This window comes from Pinus tabuliformis, chromosome 5_1, assembly GCF_031772625.1.
Source record: "Pinus tabuliformis cultivar Carrire ecotype Pingquan chromosome 5_1, CPIR1, whole genome shotgun sequence".
NCBI classification, from domain to species: Eukaryota; Viridiplantae; Streptophyta; class Pinopsida; order Pinales; family Pinaceae; genus Pinus; species Pinus tabuliformis.
Window position 1 is genome coordinate 562,903,909 of NC_142305.1, and position 18,084 is coordinate 562,921,992.

The following is an 18,084-nucleotide window of genomic DNA, read 5'->3' on the forward strand; positions in this document are numbered from 1 at the left end:
GGCCTAATATTGTTTCTCCAACATTTTGTGTGTCTTCACACACACACACACACACACATATATATAGAGAGAGAGCCGCTTATTTTGAATCCTATAGTCATATTGCACCCTTCGTAATTTTGGCGCTATAATACAAGCAGTTGAGGGTGTTGTTTTTTAGTATATGCAGCTTGTTTCATCTATTATTTGAAGGTGGAAAAGTTTGCAAATAACATAAAGGTCCTCCAGCAATAATAAGCTTTTACTACTACCGCCCTTCAATGTTGGAAAAAGCCGTAAAAAAGTGACCCATTTCCATGAATTAGGGGATTATAGGGGCCTTTAGCACAACATCTAGCCTCCAAAGGCCTGCCCATGTTGAAAAAATCCTTCAACCTGCCACCAAATCCTCTAGTCTCCCTTGAATGTGGGTGCACAAGCCCCCAAAACATCCAATGCATCATCTTGACCCATTTCCATGAATGAGGGGATTATAGGGGCCTTTAGCACAACTTCTAGCCTCCAAAGGCTTGCCCATGTTGAAAAAATCCTTCAACCTACCACCAAAATCCTCTAGTCTCTCTCGAATGCGGGTGCACAAGCCCCCAAAACATCCAATGCATCATATAGAGGGGTTTCCAAAAGGGATTGTTCCTTTCACCTCTTGTATAAGAAAAATCCCAAGTCTTGATTATGTGTTGTTTCAAGATGAAATGTCAAAGCCTCTAAGAGATGCACCATGCCAATCTTCCATCATTTATCCAAATAAAACCTCTAAAGAATGGGTGGGCCCCTTTATATGAGAAAACCTTTCAAAGGGGTGCCCCTTAAACCAATATGAATATCCAAACCTATAGAGGTTGGCTCTAATCAAATTGCCCAAAATGTTCAACTCGAAAGGTCAACTTGGATTAATTTTACTTCAGATATTACACCTTAAGTCGACCTTGCAATACCATTGCATTTTATAGGTTGCCCCAGGGCCTATGGTATATAGTAGGTCGATTGGCCTAATATTGTTTTTCCAACATTTTGTGTGTGTTCACACACACACACACACACACACATATATATAGAGAGAGAGAGCCACTTATTTTGAATCCTGTAGTCATATTGCACCCTTTGTAATTTTGGCGCTATGATACAAGCAGTTGAGGGTGTTGTTTTTTAGCATATGCGGCTTGTTTCATCTATTATTTGAAGGTGGAAAAGTTTGCAAATAACATAAAGGTCCTCCAACAATAATAAGCTTTTTCTACTATATTATAAGGTTGAAAAATTCGAGGAGTTTGAAGACTTTGAGCTAGATGATGTCTATGTTGTTCTTGTCGATGATCCCATTTCTAGTAGTGGCGATGAGTTTGATGAGTAATTAAGTTGATCAGTGATTTGTGGTAGGCTAGTGATCTAGTAGCTTGCAGCATGGCTTTTGGACTAGAGGCCATCTAGATGCTCATTGATTATGCATTTTGTCATCGATATGTATTGTACTTGATGCCATTTTGATATATTCAACCTTCATGGTATGTAGATGAGAAAACTTTGCATATCTTGTCTCTAATGGTTTGGAATCTTAAAAAGTATTTTTTTCAATTAAAAAATAATCATTTTATGTTTTTCTTTTTAAATTGGCCCATTGAGTTTGGTTTGATTCTATTCTAATTCAAACCCTGGATTTATGGGTGGTTGGTTCGAAGACTAGTTTTGGTTTTTAAAACACTCGGCACATGAGTTTATTCCAGGGATGGTATCGAGCGTAAGCTTGATTTTGTAGAAACTCAAGGCTTTGTCAACACAAGGGTAATAATTGTTACAATAATATACTTGTACTAGCTTAACATGTCGCTTGTTGGAATTGAACCTAGGTGGGCGGGATGATACTCACAACCAAACTTAAAGGTAGATTGAATTAACTTAGGGAGAAAAGATATCAAAGTGACTTGATAAGTTTCAACCTTTTGAGGCAATTTTATAATGCACAAACCATATTTGAAAACCCATTTTTACCATAGTTATAATAGGAGTAAAACAACTCTTATTTTCGATTACGATGTTAAATCACTTGAGTCAATCTAGCAAAACAATGTATAGATGTAAATAACAATTCATGAAAAACGTAGATGGCTAAAATTAAAATCTGCAATTTACACAACAATTGGATAGTGAAAACTTCATTGATACACGTAAGATGTTGTTGTAGTACTTGTTACCCACAATTTTGTGGGTGATATCCCTAGTTTTTTTTTTTGGTTGTTGTTGTTGTTTGTTGTAGAAGATGGTCCTGAACCGGCAGCTTGCTGCCCCTTGCAACCACCAACTAGCTTGTTGTGCCACTTCTCTGCCGCTTGAGCCAGCGATGTGGTGCCTCACTCATCTGTCATGGTCGTATGTTTGAAGGTGGGCCTCCCAAACCTGAAGATATGCCTTGCCATTTGGTAATTGAATATTGTAGTTTATCTATCATGGAAACTTTTGGGCATGGATTAATGGGGGGATTCGACAGAAAGAGTGGGCTAGGTCTGTGCTCTTGTCCCCTAGACCTCTTTTGGATGTTAACCTTGGACCCTAGTCCCGTGGGATATCTTTTACTGACATTTGGGCTTTAGGGATGGTACTTCATGGGAAACCTTGATTTTGGTTGTGGTCCCGCTCCCTCATCCACATATATCACTCCCCTTTCGCTCATTATAACCCCATTCATCATTCCTCCCACCTGGGTCCACATTCGTCCACTGGGTCCACATAGGGTTAGCCTTCCCCTTCCCCTTGCCCACACCTTGGGTTGGGCCTGGAATGATGTCCCGGAGGTTGATGCAGTTGAAAAGAAACGTAAAAGCATAATTGTCCATATTCAACTGGAAAATGTACCATTGAAAAAAAAGTGGTCGGGACAAACACATTTAGCATGTGGGCAAAAGCCAATACACGAGCTCTACCCCATTATCATGGCCATCACCTTGGTTCCTATAGGCCTTAAATGAGCCTCCTTTATCATTCAGGAACCCATGGTTGCCCCAACCTCTGGTGGGCAATGAACCGCCCTACGCTAAAGGGGGTATCCACTGCTATACCTTACACATCATGCTCTTATCCCTTGAGCCCCAAGCAGTTAATCAAAGAAAAATCATAAAAGGTAAAAGGCATATAATAAAGGGTGGAAAAATCAAGGCCGTGGCACCTCATGTACCACGATTTCTCCCTCCTATACATTATATACCCAAGTGTGGGCATCTCTTTTGCTAGCTACCCTAGTACCCCAGCTTGTGGCCCAAGGCTGCCCCTTTTCGTTCCCTACTCCATTCATCTCTTTATCACATGCCACCACCCTTTGAAGGATGTACCTTGGACATACTATCCCCTTTAAAGATAAAAACCACCTAATAGGATACTTGGTTAACCCCATTTGGAGCTTGGAGATGTTAGCACACGCCAAAGCCTAATATGGAAGGACATGTCATTATGAAGTGCCCACCTGTTGTCCATGGTTTGTAAGTTGTTTAACTCGATTTCCTTTGATGACTTGTTGTACTGGAAGGCTAGGGGGTGCATTGGATTTTATGTAGGATTGCAGATGGTTTCCATTTTAGGTCTGGTCTCCCTATACAGGGTCCTAACCCTCTAGAGGGCTACATTGGCAAATGTAGGGTGTGTGTTGAGAGCCATGGACCTCCACAATAGTAGACAACACTCCATGGATCCCCAGAGTTGTTCAGAGATTGCTCGAGATTCACTTATTGGATGAGGAAGATGCACCCGATTCATCATGCCCAGTTAGCCTCACAATTGTACCATACACTTGGCGGATTACCCAAGACTTGTATGTTGATGTGGCATCACTTACACCATTATTTGAGCCTTTATAGATGGTCTACAAACATCTTTGACCTACTTGGAGGCCCATGAGATTACTTGTGTGCTCTCACACCCATTCGGAGCACCACAGGTTTATTATTTGGAGAACAAGGGGCCAATCCCTTGTCCACTACTTTTGGGAGTCTTGTTCATCATTGTGGCACTTATGGACTTCATCAGACTTCTTAGAAGGCCCAACGACATGTATTATTGATCATTCGACCTCTTGAGAGGGTTATTCTTTTGTTTATGAGCTAATTTGGTGGGCTTGTCACCAAAAGTTAGTTGTTTTGCACATTATTTTATTTTTGGGGCTAATGTAGGCCCAAGTAGCTAAATCAAACTCATTAGACGTGTATAAATAGAAAAAATGAGGATTCATTTTAGCATCATCACTTGGATTTGGAACTAGTATCTCTTTAGAGATTTTCACTATCCTTCTTGGAGGACACATTTTTGGAGGATGGAATGAATTTTGATGTTTGGATAATTTTCATATGTCTTGAAGCTTCTTGATGGAAAGTTTTTGGATGGTTGGATATATTCTTATACATGTAAGTACATTTTAATGCTATTTTCTCTTTCTAATTTTGTCACATACATTGTTGCTGGGATTTCGCTATACTAGGGCTTATTTGCTGCATCTCTTATGCAGAGTTGTGGAAATTTTGTTTCTAGATTGTGAATGCTTCATGTATGGGCCATGTATAATGAATGAATGTTCCTAGGGATGTTTCATTAATGAAATTCATCTTGACTAGCCATTTATCTTGCAAAACGAAGTATAAAGTCTTTGAAGCTGCTTTTGCTGCTGCCCTAGTGCCAAGCAAAGTTATCTTTGAGGCCTCCTTGACCTAGAAAATTCAAAGGTCCATAGTCATAATTCTACCCTACTCCAATCTTCCCAAAGGATTAGGCACTGGTCCACCCAAAGGTGATCACCTTAAACCTATTTTCTTCCTCTCCTTTCCTCTTCTCTAGGTCTAGTCCTCTAGGTCACCTAGGGCATCAATTATCTCATGATCTAGCCATCCAAATACTTCGATTTTTGGTCCACAACTGCCTTGGTGTGTCCTCTAGAAGTCCAAATTTCATGAGATTCCGACGGTGAAGTCTTGAGATGTCGCAAGCCCTAGCTCAAAGACCAATTCTTGCCCTTGGTTTTCATTAAGCTAGAAACCTCACTGGGATCTTTGCATTGCCTTTCGTTGAAAATTCATTCCTTGATCCCTTTCCCCTCCCTAATTAGGTCAAGCATATCAATGGTTGCTAAATCCTATCCCCTTGATCGAACCTCAGGTCCACTTGGTCCCGTGTGGTCCCATGCACTATCATGGTTAATTCTTCAAAGATCACCTGGAACCCAAGTTTCCACAAGAATTCTAGGACTTAGGGATCCCCTTTATAAGACACATACTTAAAACCCAACCCTAGAAGTTTTCCCTAAGCCCTTCCTAGAGAGCCTTCATTTTGTCTTCCAAGACAAGCAAGCCACATATTTGAGCCTCTCTTGTGAATAGGCTTCCAGGATCACCCCTCGCCCTATCAATGATCCATCCATGTCATGATCCTTATCATAATGGGTCTCCTCCCATCGGTGAAAGTCCGTAAAGAGTAGGGAGCATTAGCCGAGGTGACAGTGGGCTATCGCTCCATTGTTTCCCTTAGCCTAGTAGCAACCCTTCAAGGATTCCTTTTTAGGACGACCCTTGCTAATTTGAGCGTTAATAGTACCATAGCCTTATCACAAGGCTAGTACAGTCCACTAGCACTCCAAAACCCTAGGTAAGGAAAACAATGAAAACCTTGGCTTAACCAAGGAGTTCAAACATGTCCTTTAAAGAGAGATGTCTTCTCTTCTTCTTTTGAATGAAATACACCTAGGGTTTCATCACAAAACCCTAATCTCTATCCTTGAAGGGATGACACCTTAACTCTAGATTTCAAGATACTCCAAGAAGATCACAAAACCCTAGTGACTCCAAGCGAGAGAGAGACCAAGTACAAATGAATAGGTAAGAGAGGAGATGACTAGTGTGCTCCTCCTCTTGATCACATTTCTGCACAAGAGTGAAATAGGAGTGAACATAATAATTATCTCTGACATCTTCTTCTTCACAAGGGCAATCTCCAATGAATATTTCCTCCTCCCATGTATAAGTTGTTGTAGGGTTTCCTTGTGAATCCTATTGAACCACTCCAAGAAGACAAGTACAAAGAGAAGAGTATAATGATGAAAGGAATCTCTTATTCCTCTATATATATGAGAGGTAAGAGATGCAAACAATACAATGTGGCCCAAGCCTTTACAAGCAACCTATAATAAACACTTTGTAGGCCCACACAAGTGGAGTGCTCTACTCCAAGGGTACATATGTGATGCTCTAAGGTGATGTACACATTAACAATCCCGAGAGGATGTAGCCATAGATGAAGTGTCCATACATTTCTATCAGAAGCCTACACAAATTCCATTGCTCCTCTTAAGCCATGTACTTCTTTGGGTCCATTCCCCTTGCTTGAACATTGTCGTAACTCGCATCCTTGAGTCAATTCTTGTGACATCCCCATCCCTCCTGCTAGGCAAAACTACTCACACATATATCAACCAAGACATAACTTAAAAAAGTTGCATAATTTAACCAGAACGTTTCACCACGTGCATAGTGAAGCCATAATAACAAAAAATGCATAAGAACATAGCAAAAGACATGCCACAATAATTCATAAACAAGCACATAATAGGTTTCAAGCACTTACCTGTGAACTTTGTGGGCTAGCTATGGGCCTCAGATGATCCTCCTAGCCGTAGACCATGTTGCTCTAGTTCTCTCAGTAGTCGGTCACCCCCGAGTTGGGGCCATGGTTCCACTTGGCGTTGACTTCTCGAGCCATGGACATGCCTCATACCAAACATAACAGGGCCAAGGTATCAAACTCAACAACCTCCAACTAGCAGACTCACATCCCCCATCAACCCCACACCCAAGTTGTGCACCCTTTCACTGCACCTGTAGTCCCTTAGCTGTGCCACCACCTCTAGGGTGTCTATCTCAATTGGCCATGGATGTCTAGACTCCTGCGGCTCCAAGAGTTCTTGATGCCCTCACGGGTCTTTAGGTACCCTCCAGGCCCTCACACAACCAAGGTACCAAACTCGCAAGGGGGCTTCACTCAATGAACCTCTGACATATCACGTGCATTCATGGCATACTAAACAATACCTTTAATTTGACTACATAGTGAAAAATATCTCTAAAAATCACATTATTTAACCCTTTACCAATACAAACCCAATACACCTTCCCAATTAAAAAAAACTCTTACTTTCACTATACATTGTAGGTATCCATTTTTTCATTAAAACTTTTTATAGCCCTTTTTTCATTAACTTTGAGCTTCATTCTTTATACATTGTAGGTATCCATTTTTTCATTAAAACTTTTTATAGCCCTTTTTTCATTAACTTTGAGCTTCATTCTTTATACCTGCCAATATAAAATCCCTTTACCCCCTTATTATATGCTTAATATATTATCTCATTTTTTCCTCAATATATATCCCCCAATACGAATGTACGTGGTATGGTATTGTTACCCCAGTGAAGCCCTCGTGCAAACTTGATAGCGTTCAACCAATAGGTTTACATCCCCATTAGCCCTTATCTTTGTCGGCTAGGGATGTCCAAAGCTCTGTGGCTTTAGGAGTTCTTATTGGCCTCACGAGTCTCCAAGTTCTTACTTATGTTCTTACTTAGGGACGCTTGTCCCTTCATTGATTCATGATCAATTGAATAGGGGAACCATCCATTTATAAGCATGGTGTCCCCTTACTTTTTATTATAATAATATATTACAATATTATAATATACTTTCATATTAGGATGCTTTTCTTGCTGTGGAGTCTCAACCCTCCATACTCCTTTTGTCCCTCGATCCACAACAATAATACGTCTACTAGGCCCATTGATCTTTTACCACACAAGCTCTTTGGCCTAATCACACAGGTAGTATGTTGATTTTTCATGAATTTTTAATCTGATAATTACTTTCCAATGATATCTTAATTTATTCATCTTATGTCACATTCATCATTAAGAAATTATACATAGAAAATCTCAATTACAATGCAATATGACAACAAGTTTATGGAGAGAACCAAACACAAGAGGAAAAATTTTTACCCTAGGAAAGCCCTAACTTGGGAAAAACCCAACAATATTTTCTTAGGAGAAATTATTCAATTCATCAAAAGTACAATTTGATTTTTCCTAATCAAATATGTCAGACTAACCACAAATAGACCCCTAAAACAAATTCGGTCAACTTCCCAAAATCTCAGTCAAATAGAACAAAAGTAGTCTCAGTCAATGCAGGTCAAACTTCTACCTTCTTCTCCTCTCTCTCTTTCGTATGTGGGAACAAAGAACAAATGCTTTTTGGTGAGATACGAATTGCTTCAAGTGAGGGAGGTCGAGTGCCAATATATAGTAGTTTAGGGTGCTCAAATAGGTGTGTTTTTATGGTTGGGCCGACTTGACCTTATGTTGGGTTGACTTAAACAATTTGGAGCCGACCTTACTTTTGGAGGTAAAATTTAAATTTTGAATTTCTTCTTTTCATTTTTCTTTAGTACCCACTTTAGTACCAAAATTCAACACTCCCCCTTAGTTAGGGAGGTATTCTGTTGACTTCCTCAGATGTACATTTTGATGAGACAATTTCACCTGCCCAAGAAAAAAGATTGAAAGAGCTAGTTATGTTGATATATCCAACCACTACATGTGGAAAGCATCCAACATCAACATCGTGCAAAGGGATCTTGTCACCCAGTAGTCACATCTTCTCTGCAAACGATCTAGTCACCCACAAGCCAACTACCCATTGGTTGGTCAGGTACCCTGAGACACAAGACTAGTTCTTGTTTCACCAACCGACCAAATTGTCACTTGGGACGATGTAAGGTGCCCCTTGAATAATGGTGAAACCCTAGGCCCATTTACCATTCCCACATGCCGTCACATGCTATTGTATGGTAAAACACTCGCTCGTTGCTATAAGGCACTCACTCAAGCAACTGGGCCAATCTTCTTAGCCACATTACATGGCTCACAGTCACTGCCCATGACCTAGGGTAATCTCCTTAGCCACATTACATGGCTCACAGTCACTACCCATGACCTAGTCAATAGCCTAGACCCAGGGAGAATCTATGCCACTTGATGATACAACATCAACACTCCCTTTAACCTTGGGAAGCATTCTCAACCCCCCCAAACTTTTCTCTGAAATATACAAACTTCATCCTGGGATAGAGGCTTTGTGAGAATATCAACAACTTGTTTATCCATAGAATTGCATTGGAGCCTCACCGCTCCCTTTCGTACAGGATGTGGTGGTACCATGATCTTGATGTGCTTCAACTTGTTATCACGATCGTATCCTGCACCACGATCATATCCTGCACCTGATCAAATAATTCTATGCGTAGCTTCCAAAGCCACATTGCTTCTCAACTCTCCAAACAAGCTGTAGTATGCTCAACTTTAATAGTGTTGAGAGTGACAGATGTTTGCTTCCTGCCCATCCAAGATATCATAGTAGAACCTGTTACTGCTCAAACTAGCAAGGGACCTAAGGGGGATCTCTAAAGGGCAAATGCTAGGCCAAGGGCAACAAATGGAGACTTAGCCCATTGTCACCTCAGCTAAGGCTCTTTTCTATTTACAGACTTTCACCAATGGGAGGAGACCCGATATGTATGGAGTCACTAATGAATGATAAGTCAATGGATATGAGTGACCCATGGATATGAGTGAAAGATGGAGCTTGCTTGCTCACTAAGCAAGGTAGAATGTATTCTACGGAGAGGAAGAGAGGATTTTTGGGGGTTAGGTTTATGGGAATAGGCTTGTTTCACAAGCCCTAAAATCCTTGTTAGAATTGATATCTTGGATGGTTCTTGAAGAATGGTCCTTTAAAAGAGCGGGACCACATAGGGTCAAGTGGGCCCGGTTTAGGGTATGAGGAAAGTATGAAGCAACCAATGATATTCTTATCCTGCACAAGGTGGGGGAAAGGATCAAGGAAAGAATTTCACTTGAAGATGTTGTCTTAACCCTATGAGGCACTAGCCTTGGGGATGGCAGGGCAAGTTTTGATTCCGGAGCTAGGGCTTGACTTTTCTCCCAACTCCATCGTCGGAATGGCTTCAAAATTGGAGCAGAGCTAGAGGAAAGGCCAGCACAGGAGACGCTAGGAGATCGAATTTTTTTTGATGGCTAGCTTGTCGGGAAATTGATGCCCTAGCCACCCCGATGTGGTTAGTCCCGGAAGGATGTGAGAAAATATGGATTTTAGTGACCACCCTTGGTAGATCAGTGCCTTAATCTTTGGGAGAATGGAGTCTATGTTGAGTAAGAGTAGGATTTGTTGGTTTCCAGTTAAAGAGGCCTCAAGATCACTTTGTTTTCCTTCTAGGTCAAGAAGAAGCAACCTTGCAGCTTTTATACTTTGATGTGCAAGAGGAATGGCTTGTCAATGTCAAATTTTAGCCCTAGGATATTTCACTCATATTACATGACCCATACATCTGAAGGAATGCTATAATAGAGACAAATTCCACAATATTAAGCAATAAATGCATGCAACAATTAACCCTAAAACAACGAAAATCCCAATCCAACATATATGACAGAAGTAAACAAGAATAACATCAAAAAGTGCATATTCACATGTAATAGAGTACATCCAACCATTCACAATTGACAATAAAGAAGCTCCAAGAGAGGATAGACTAATATCCACACATCAAAACTCATCCATAAAGTTCCAATTTATCCTTAGAAAAAGTGCGAAAATCTCAAGAGAGAGAAGAGATCCAAACCAAAGTGATGATGAGCAAATGGGCTCATCTCACTTGTATTTATACACACTTATGAGTTCGAATTAGCCTCCTTGGCCTACATAAACCCCAAAAATAAAATAATGCTCTAATAATACAAGTTTTGGTGACAAGCCCACCAAATTAGCTCATAAATAAAAGGTAAGCCTCTCATGAGGTCAAATAATAATCTATGCATGTTGTAGGGCCCTTTAAGAGGCCTAATGTGGTCCATGGGTGCCACAATGAAGAATAGGACTCTCAAAAGCAGTGGACAAGGGGTTGGCCCCTTGTAATAACTTGTGGTGCTCCAAATGACATGTGGGGGCACACAATTGTCCTCATGGTTCTCCAAACAAATCGAAGATGCCTGTAGATCGCTTGCAAGAGCTAGGATGATGGTGTAGGTGATGACACATCATCGTGCAAGTCTTGGATCATCTGCCAAGTGTACGGTGCAGATCTGGGGCCAGTTGGGAATGATGGATTAGGTGCATCCTCCTCGTCCAATAAGTGAACCACGAGTAATCTTTGAATGGCTGTGGGGATCCATGGAGTGCTATTTGCTGCTGTGGAGGCCCATGGATCTCATCGCTCACCCTACATGTGCCAATGTAGCCGTCTAGAGGATTAGGACCCCGTATAGGTAGACCAAACCACAAATGGAAACCACTCTGGATGATTAGGACCCCGTATAGTTAGACCAAACCACAAATGGAAACCATCTGTAATCCTGCATAAGATATAATGCATCCCTTAGCCTTCCAATACAACAAGTCATTAGAGAAATCGAGTAAATGAGCTTACCTAATCATGCACTACAGGTGGGGACTTCATAATGGCCTACCTTTCCATAATGGGCTTCAGGATGTGCCAATGTCTCATAAACCCTAAATGGGGTTAACCAAGTATCCTATTAGGTGGTGTCTACTCCTAAAGGGGTAATATTCAAGGTACATCCTTCAAAAGGTGGTGGCATGTGATAGATAGGTGAATGAAGTAGGGTATGAGAAGGGGCAGCCTTGGTTCACACGCTGGGTGGAAGGGTAGCTAATAAGAGGGAAGCCCACACTTGGGTTTATAATATATAGGAGGGAGAAATCATGGTACATGAGGTGCCCTAGCCTTGGATTTTCCACCCTTCTTTTATGCCTTTTGCCTTTTTATGATTTTCTTTGATTGACTACTTGGGGCTCAACGGGTTAGAGCATGATGTATAAGATATAGCAGTGAAATCCCCCTTTTAAGGTGGGTTGTCCAATTGCCCACCAGGGGTTGGGACAATCATGGGTTCTTATATGATGAAGAAAGGCTCATAGAACTTGTAGGAACGAGGGTGATGGCCATGATAATGGGGTAGAGCTCATGTATTGGATTTTGCTGTCGTGCTAAATGTTTTTGTCCCGACCATCTTTTGCATTTTGTGGTACTTTCCTTGTTGAATGTGGCCATATATGATTTTAACTTTCTATTTAGCTGCATTAACCTCTGGGCTTCATTGTAGGCCATGACCCAAGGTGTGGGCAAGGGGAAGGGGCGAGCTAACCCTATGTGGACCTAATGGAGGAATGTGGACCCAGGTGGGAGAAATGATGGATGGAGCAATAATGAGCGGAAAGAGGGCAATATAAGCGGATAAGGGAGTGAGACCACACAACCAAAATCGGGGTTTCCTGTGAAATACCATCCTTGGAACCAAATGGCTAGTAAAAGAGATCCTACGGGACTAGAATCCAAGGTTAATTCCTAAAATGTGTTTAGGGGATAGAAGCACAAACCTAGCCCATTCTTTCGACCAAATCCCCCCATTAATTCATGCCCATAAGTGTGCATGATAAACAAACTACAATACTCAATTTCCAAATGACAAGGCATACCTTTAGATTCGGGAGGCCTACATTCAATAATTCGATCGTGGCAGATGGGCAAGGGACCACATGGCTGGCTCAGGTGGCGGAGAAGATGGCACAATGAGCTAGCTGATGGCTGCAAGGGTTTGCTGGCCGAGGACCATCTTGGAGAAAAAAAATTCTCCTAGGGATATTACCCACAAAATGGGGGGTAACAGAACCCAAACTGAAACAACATCCCCATGTGCTTTTCTTGTCTTTAGTACTCACTGCCCAATCAAAATATGTGAATCCCTGCAACTGTACTTCACTATTTAAGACATATCTTAATCTATATCCAACTCTACCATGTCGGTACCTCAACACATGTTGTGCCATAGCTACTTTCCGGTCACCTTGACTGGGTGCTCCCTCTAACATTAAAACAGATCTTGCTGTGGCAATTTTGGTTGCTCCCTTTGCCACTCAACTTCTTCATATTAGTTACCATGGGAGTGGCCATGGATTGGCTGTCCATCATCCCAAATTTCTAAATGATTGTAATAATATGCTTCCTTTGACCAAGGAATATTTCTCCCGACTTTTGCCGCACTTCTAGTCCTAAAAAGTAATGTAGCCAAACAAGATCCTTCATCTCGAACTCAGAGGTCAACTCTCTTTGACATTGAAGTTGGTCTTGACTGCTCCCTCTATTATGGAAGCAAATCTTTCTGCCACTGCTACTCCCTCTGTCACGTGATTCCTTCTACTTGTCAGAAACAAGTCGTATGATAACAAGATCAACCTAAAATCATTAGATATCCATCAATCCAAGAATACCATGCCTGAGGTTCGGACAAAGCTTTCTTCAGTTTGCAGACATGAGATTTCCTTTCATGTACCTCAGAACCTTGAGCTTTATGTACACTTCTTCTTCCTCAGTTACTTCATCGAGGAAAGTGATCTTCACATCCACCTAATGTAATTTCCAACCCATAATAGAAGCAATAGAAATAATAGTTTTAATAGAAGTGTACCTAACAACGGGATCAAATGTCTCCTCATAGTCCTCTCCCTCTTTCTTCGAGAATCCTCGTATCTCGCTTTACACTTCTCTATGTTGCCATCTACCACATACTTGATCTTGTAAATTTATTTGGAAGTCGCCATTGACTTCTCTTTGGCACAATTCTCTCCATCATGGCATACTTCAAACTTGCTGGCCTGCGTATTCCCTCTGAACAAGGAGCTCTTTTGGTCATCTGGCCTAGTTATCAATCTTGGGAGAGCCCTCTTGCCACAAACTTTGCTTCGTTCTTCCCGATGCTTCCATCTGTAGCCAGAGCCTTGGTAGCCTTCACGTTGTACGTGCAACCCTCATTATGGAGACATGGAAGAAATGATTATAACCAAGCAAAAGATATAAAGACAAGACATTGACTAAAAAATGAGCAATAATCAAGGAGGAAAGATATAAAGTACTTATCTTTTAATCTGAGATTGTGGGGCATTGTCCACATCACAAGCACATCCCCACACAACGTGCCCTATAGAGGAGGTGGGTAAGGTCAAGTAATAATATGGGGTTTAACAGTAAGTTTCGCTGGGTGAAACCCACGAGATGAGGGTTCAAATCTCATTGAGTATATATATGACCTGTTGTGTCTTGGCTAGAAGAGTAGGCGACCCCATAGCGGCTGTCTTGGCTCTTGTTGAGGCATAAGTTTCCTGCTATTGTGCCGCTTGCAGGCGGTTTCACGTAGCCTAGGTTTATAGTGGCAGCCAGTTAGATGTGATCCTAGATCTGTTCAGGATAACTCTCACCAGTTACCGATTATCCTAGATTTAAAAAAAAAAATAGCATATTGACCCTTCAACCAATCAATTATCGTTATAACATACAACACTATCATTATAACAAACAACACTATCTTTTAATCTGAGATTGTGGGGCATTGTCTACATAACAAGCATATCCCCACACAATGTGCCCTTTAGAGTAGGTGGGTAAGGTCGACTAATAAAGCATACTGACCCTTCAACCAATCAACTATCGTTATAACATACAACACTATCGTTATAACAAACAACACTATTGCCTTGTGGACCCTAGGATTTTGGGTGTTAAATATGTTTAGATATGCTTAGATTCCTTCTTCTAAAAAAAATTACCTATCTTATGAAAACATTATTTGTATTATTTCTAGTAGAAGTACATCTAGTTTAGAAAATTTGTATTATTTTGAGATAGAGAATGGAATATAAATGCACGTGAACTATGTTGCATGATCACTCTAGTTTAACTTTTATTTGAAATCTGATATTTTATTGTCTTTATTGTAGATGGTTTGTTCCAGAGAGCATGAATACATGGAATACAAAATGGACCCCCCTATCTAATATATAATAGTTTCAAATAAAGGTGTGTTTCTTATTACGATTAGTTATTGTGTTAAACTCTATAGTTTAACTTTTATAACAGTTCTAATATCTTATTTGGAAATGTGTGTTCCTTACTACAATTAGTTATTGTGTTAAACTCTATAGTTTAACTTTTATAACAATTCTAATATCTTATTTGATAGTTTAACTTTTATAATAATTCTAATATATTATTTGGTAGTTTGACTTTTATAACAATTCTAATATCTTTTTTGGTATTTGTTGTAGATAGCTTTTTTGATGAGCACGAGTGAGTGGAATACAAAATCGTATAAAACAAGCTCTATGGGAGGTGCATTTCCTATTATGAATAAATATTGGTTTTGAAATATGCTTACCATTACTAATTGTGTGTATTTTAAGCTTATTCAACCCACTTTATTTCCTTTCAGCGGAGGAGAGCAACACATTGGTGGATAGGAGATGTGCAGAGGGGATGTTTGCAATCTTTTCTTTTTTCTTGTCTACATGTTTTGTTTTGTTGAGTTTGAGCATGGCCATGCTTTGTGTTGTAGTCGTTTTCCTTTGTTTTGCTTTTTTTTTTTTTCCTTGTTTTTTGTAGTTTGGTCTTGGTTTCATTTGTTGGGTATGTTGTACTTGTTTTCCTTTGTTTTGCTTTTTCTTTTCATGTTTTTTGTAGCTGTGTCTTGGTTTTGTTTCTTGGGTGTGGAAAAAGAAATGGAGGAAGCAAACCGAGAAAATGGAGGTTATTCTTCATAAATGAAGGTGAATCAACATACCTATATGCAATGTACTTCACTTAAAATTATCTTTTGCTAATTTGTGGCTCCATTTATTTGCTATTCAATTTATTATATGTTTTATCTATGCTCTCATAATCAACTAGATTGATATTCTTTATGTAGTGGACAAATACAATTGTACAGTCTACAATGGTCAAGTGGTGATGATGCACTAGACATTCTATGAACGTGGCATAGAGTGATCAAGTGGCGATGATGCACTAGACAATTGATATTCTTTATGTAGTGAACAAATACAATTGTACAGTCTATAGTGGTCAAGTGGTGATGATGCACTAGACATTCTATGAACGTGGCATAGAGTGGTCAAGTGGTGATGATGCACTAGACATTCTACCAATGTGGCATAGAGGATGGGTGAGTTGTACTTTTATCCTACAAAACACAACTGTCCTTGCATACACTGAAATATTTGTTTCATCCTTTTGTCATGGTTTCAAGGTAGAATGATCTTGTTCATGGGTACCAATTTCAAGATTTTTCCCAAAACTTTGATAGGAAAGAAATGGAAAAGTTATATTAGAGTTCACATCTTCAGGGCTTATTGTTCATGATTGCTGTCGCTATAATATTAGCCCAAGGGAAGGCAGGTATGTGTGTGGTTAATTCATCAGGTATGTGTGTGGTTAATTCATCTCTATGTATATTCGTTGCTTAAGCAAAGAAAAGGAAAAGTTATATTGGAGTTCACATCTTTAGGGCTTATTGTTCATGATTGTTGCTGCTATAATATTAGCGAAGGGAGGGCAGGTATGTGCGTCTTTAATTCATCGCTCTATATATTTGTTGCTTAAGCTCTCCTGGTTTATTTGTAAGCTTATATGTAATATTACAATGGGCAGTGAGTGACTACAATGTGTTTGACAGAGTAAAGTGGAGAAGATATCTTGGGAAATGTATTCTTCATAATGAAGGTGAGTCAACATACCTATATGCAATGCACTTCACTTAAAATTATCTTTTGCTAATTTGTGGCTCTATTTATTTGCTATTCAATTTATTATATGTTTTTATCTATGCTCTCATAATCAACTAGATTGATATTCTTTATTTAGTGAACAAATACAATTGTACAGTCTACAATGGTCAAGTGGTGATGATGCACTAGACATTCTACGAACGTGGCATAGAGGATGGGTGAGTTGTACTTTTCTCCTACAAAACACAACTGTCCTTGCACACACTGAAATATTTGTTTCATCCTTTTGTCATGGTTTCGAGGTAGTATGATCTTGTTCATGGGTATCAGATCCAAGATTTTTCCCAAAACTTTGATAGGAAAGAAATGGAAAAGTTATATTGGAGTTCACATCTTCAGGGCTTATTGTTCATGATTGCTGTTGCTATAATATTAGCCCAAGGGAGGGCAGGTATGTGTGTTGTTAATTCATCAGGTATCTGTGTGGTTAATTCATCTCTATGTATATTCTTTACTTAAGCAAAGAAATGGAAAAGTTATATTGGAGTTCACATCTTCAGGGCTTATTGTTCATGATTGTTGCTGCTATAATATTAGCCAAGGGAGGGCAGGGATGCGTGTGTTTAATTCATCGCTCTGTATATTTGTTACTTAAGCTCTCCTGGTTTATTTGTAAGCTCTCCTGGTTTATTTGTAAGCTTATATATAATTTTACAATGTGCAGTGAGTGACTACAATTGTTGTGTTTGAAAAAGTAAAGTGGAGAAGATATCTTAGGCAATGTAGATGCCGTGCAGAGGATGGGTGAGTCATGTTCTTTTCCAGCAAAATAGTGATATTATTATTCGTTTGTTGCAATTTTTCTCCTTCCAACATAATTAGTGGTTTGACATTTACATCAAATGGTATGCTTAGATTTATATGCTTTGCATTTCCTATTATGAATAAATATTGGTTTTGAAATATGCTTAACATTACTAATTGTGTGTATTTTAAGCTTATTCAAGCCACTTTATTTCCTTTTAGAGGAGGAGAGCTACACATTGGTGGATAGGAGATGTGCAAAGGGGATGTTTGCAATCTTTTCTTTGTTCTTGCCTACATGTTTTGTTTTGTTGAGTTTGAGCATGGCCATGCCTCGTGTTGTATTCGTTTTCCTTTGTTTTGCTTTTTTTTTCCCTTGTTTTTTTTGTAGTTTGGTCTTGGTTTCATTTGTTGGGTATGTTGTACTTGTTCTCCTTTGTTTTGCTTTTTTTTTTTTCATGTTTTTGGTAGCTACGTCTTGGTTTTGTTTCTTGGGTGTGGAAAAAGAAATGGAGGAAGCAAACAAGGAAAATGGAGGTTATTCTTCATAAATAAAGGTGAGTCAACATACCTATATGCAATGCACTTCACTTAAAATTATCTTTTGCTAATT

The 18,084-nt window shown here is 39.7% G+C and overlaps 1 long non-coding RNA gene across 1 annotated transcript in view; it reads left to right on the forward strand.

Moving 5' to 3' along the window:
- LOC149166067 (uncharacterized) overlaps positions 1 to 17,708 on the forward strand; it is a 36,520-nt gene extending 18,812 nt beyond the window's left edge. The window contains exons 7-11 of the long non-coding RNA XR_016260830.1: positions 14,886 to 14,964; positions 15,213 to 15,276; positions 15,377 to 15,710; positions 15,851 to 17,471; positions 17,665 to 17,708. This is a non-coding gene — a long non-coding RNA (uncharacterized LOC149166067). The remainder of the gene's footprint in view (positions 1 to 14,885; positions 14,965 to 15,212; positions 15,277 to 15,376; positions 15,711 to 15,850; positions 17,472 to 17,664) is intronic.
- Positions 17,709 to 18,084: the final 376 nt, after the last annotated feature.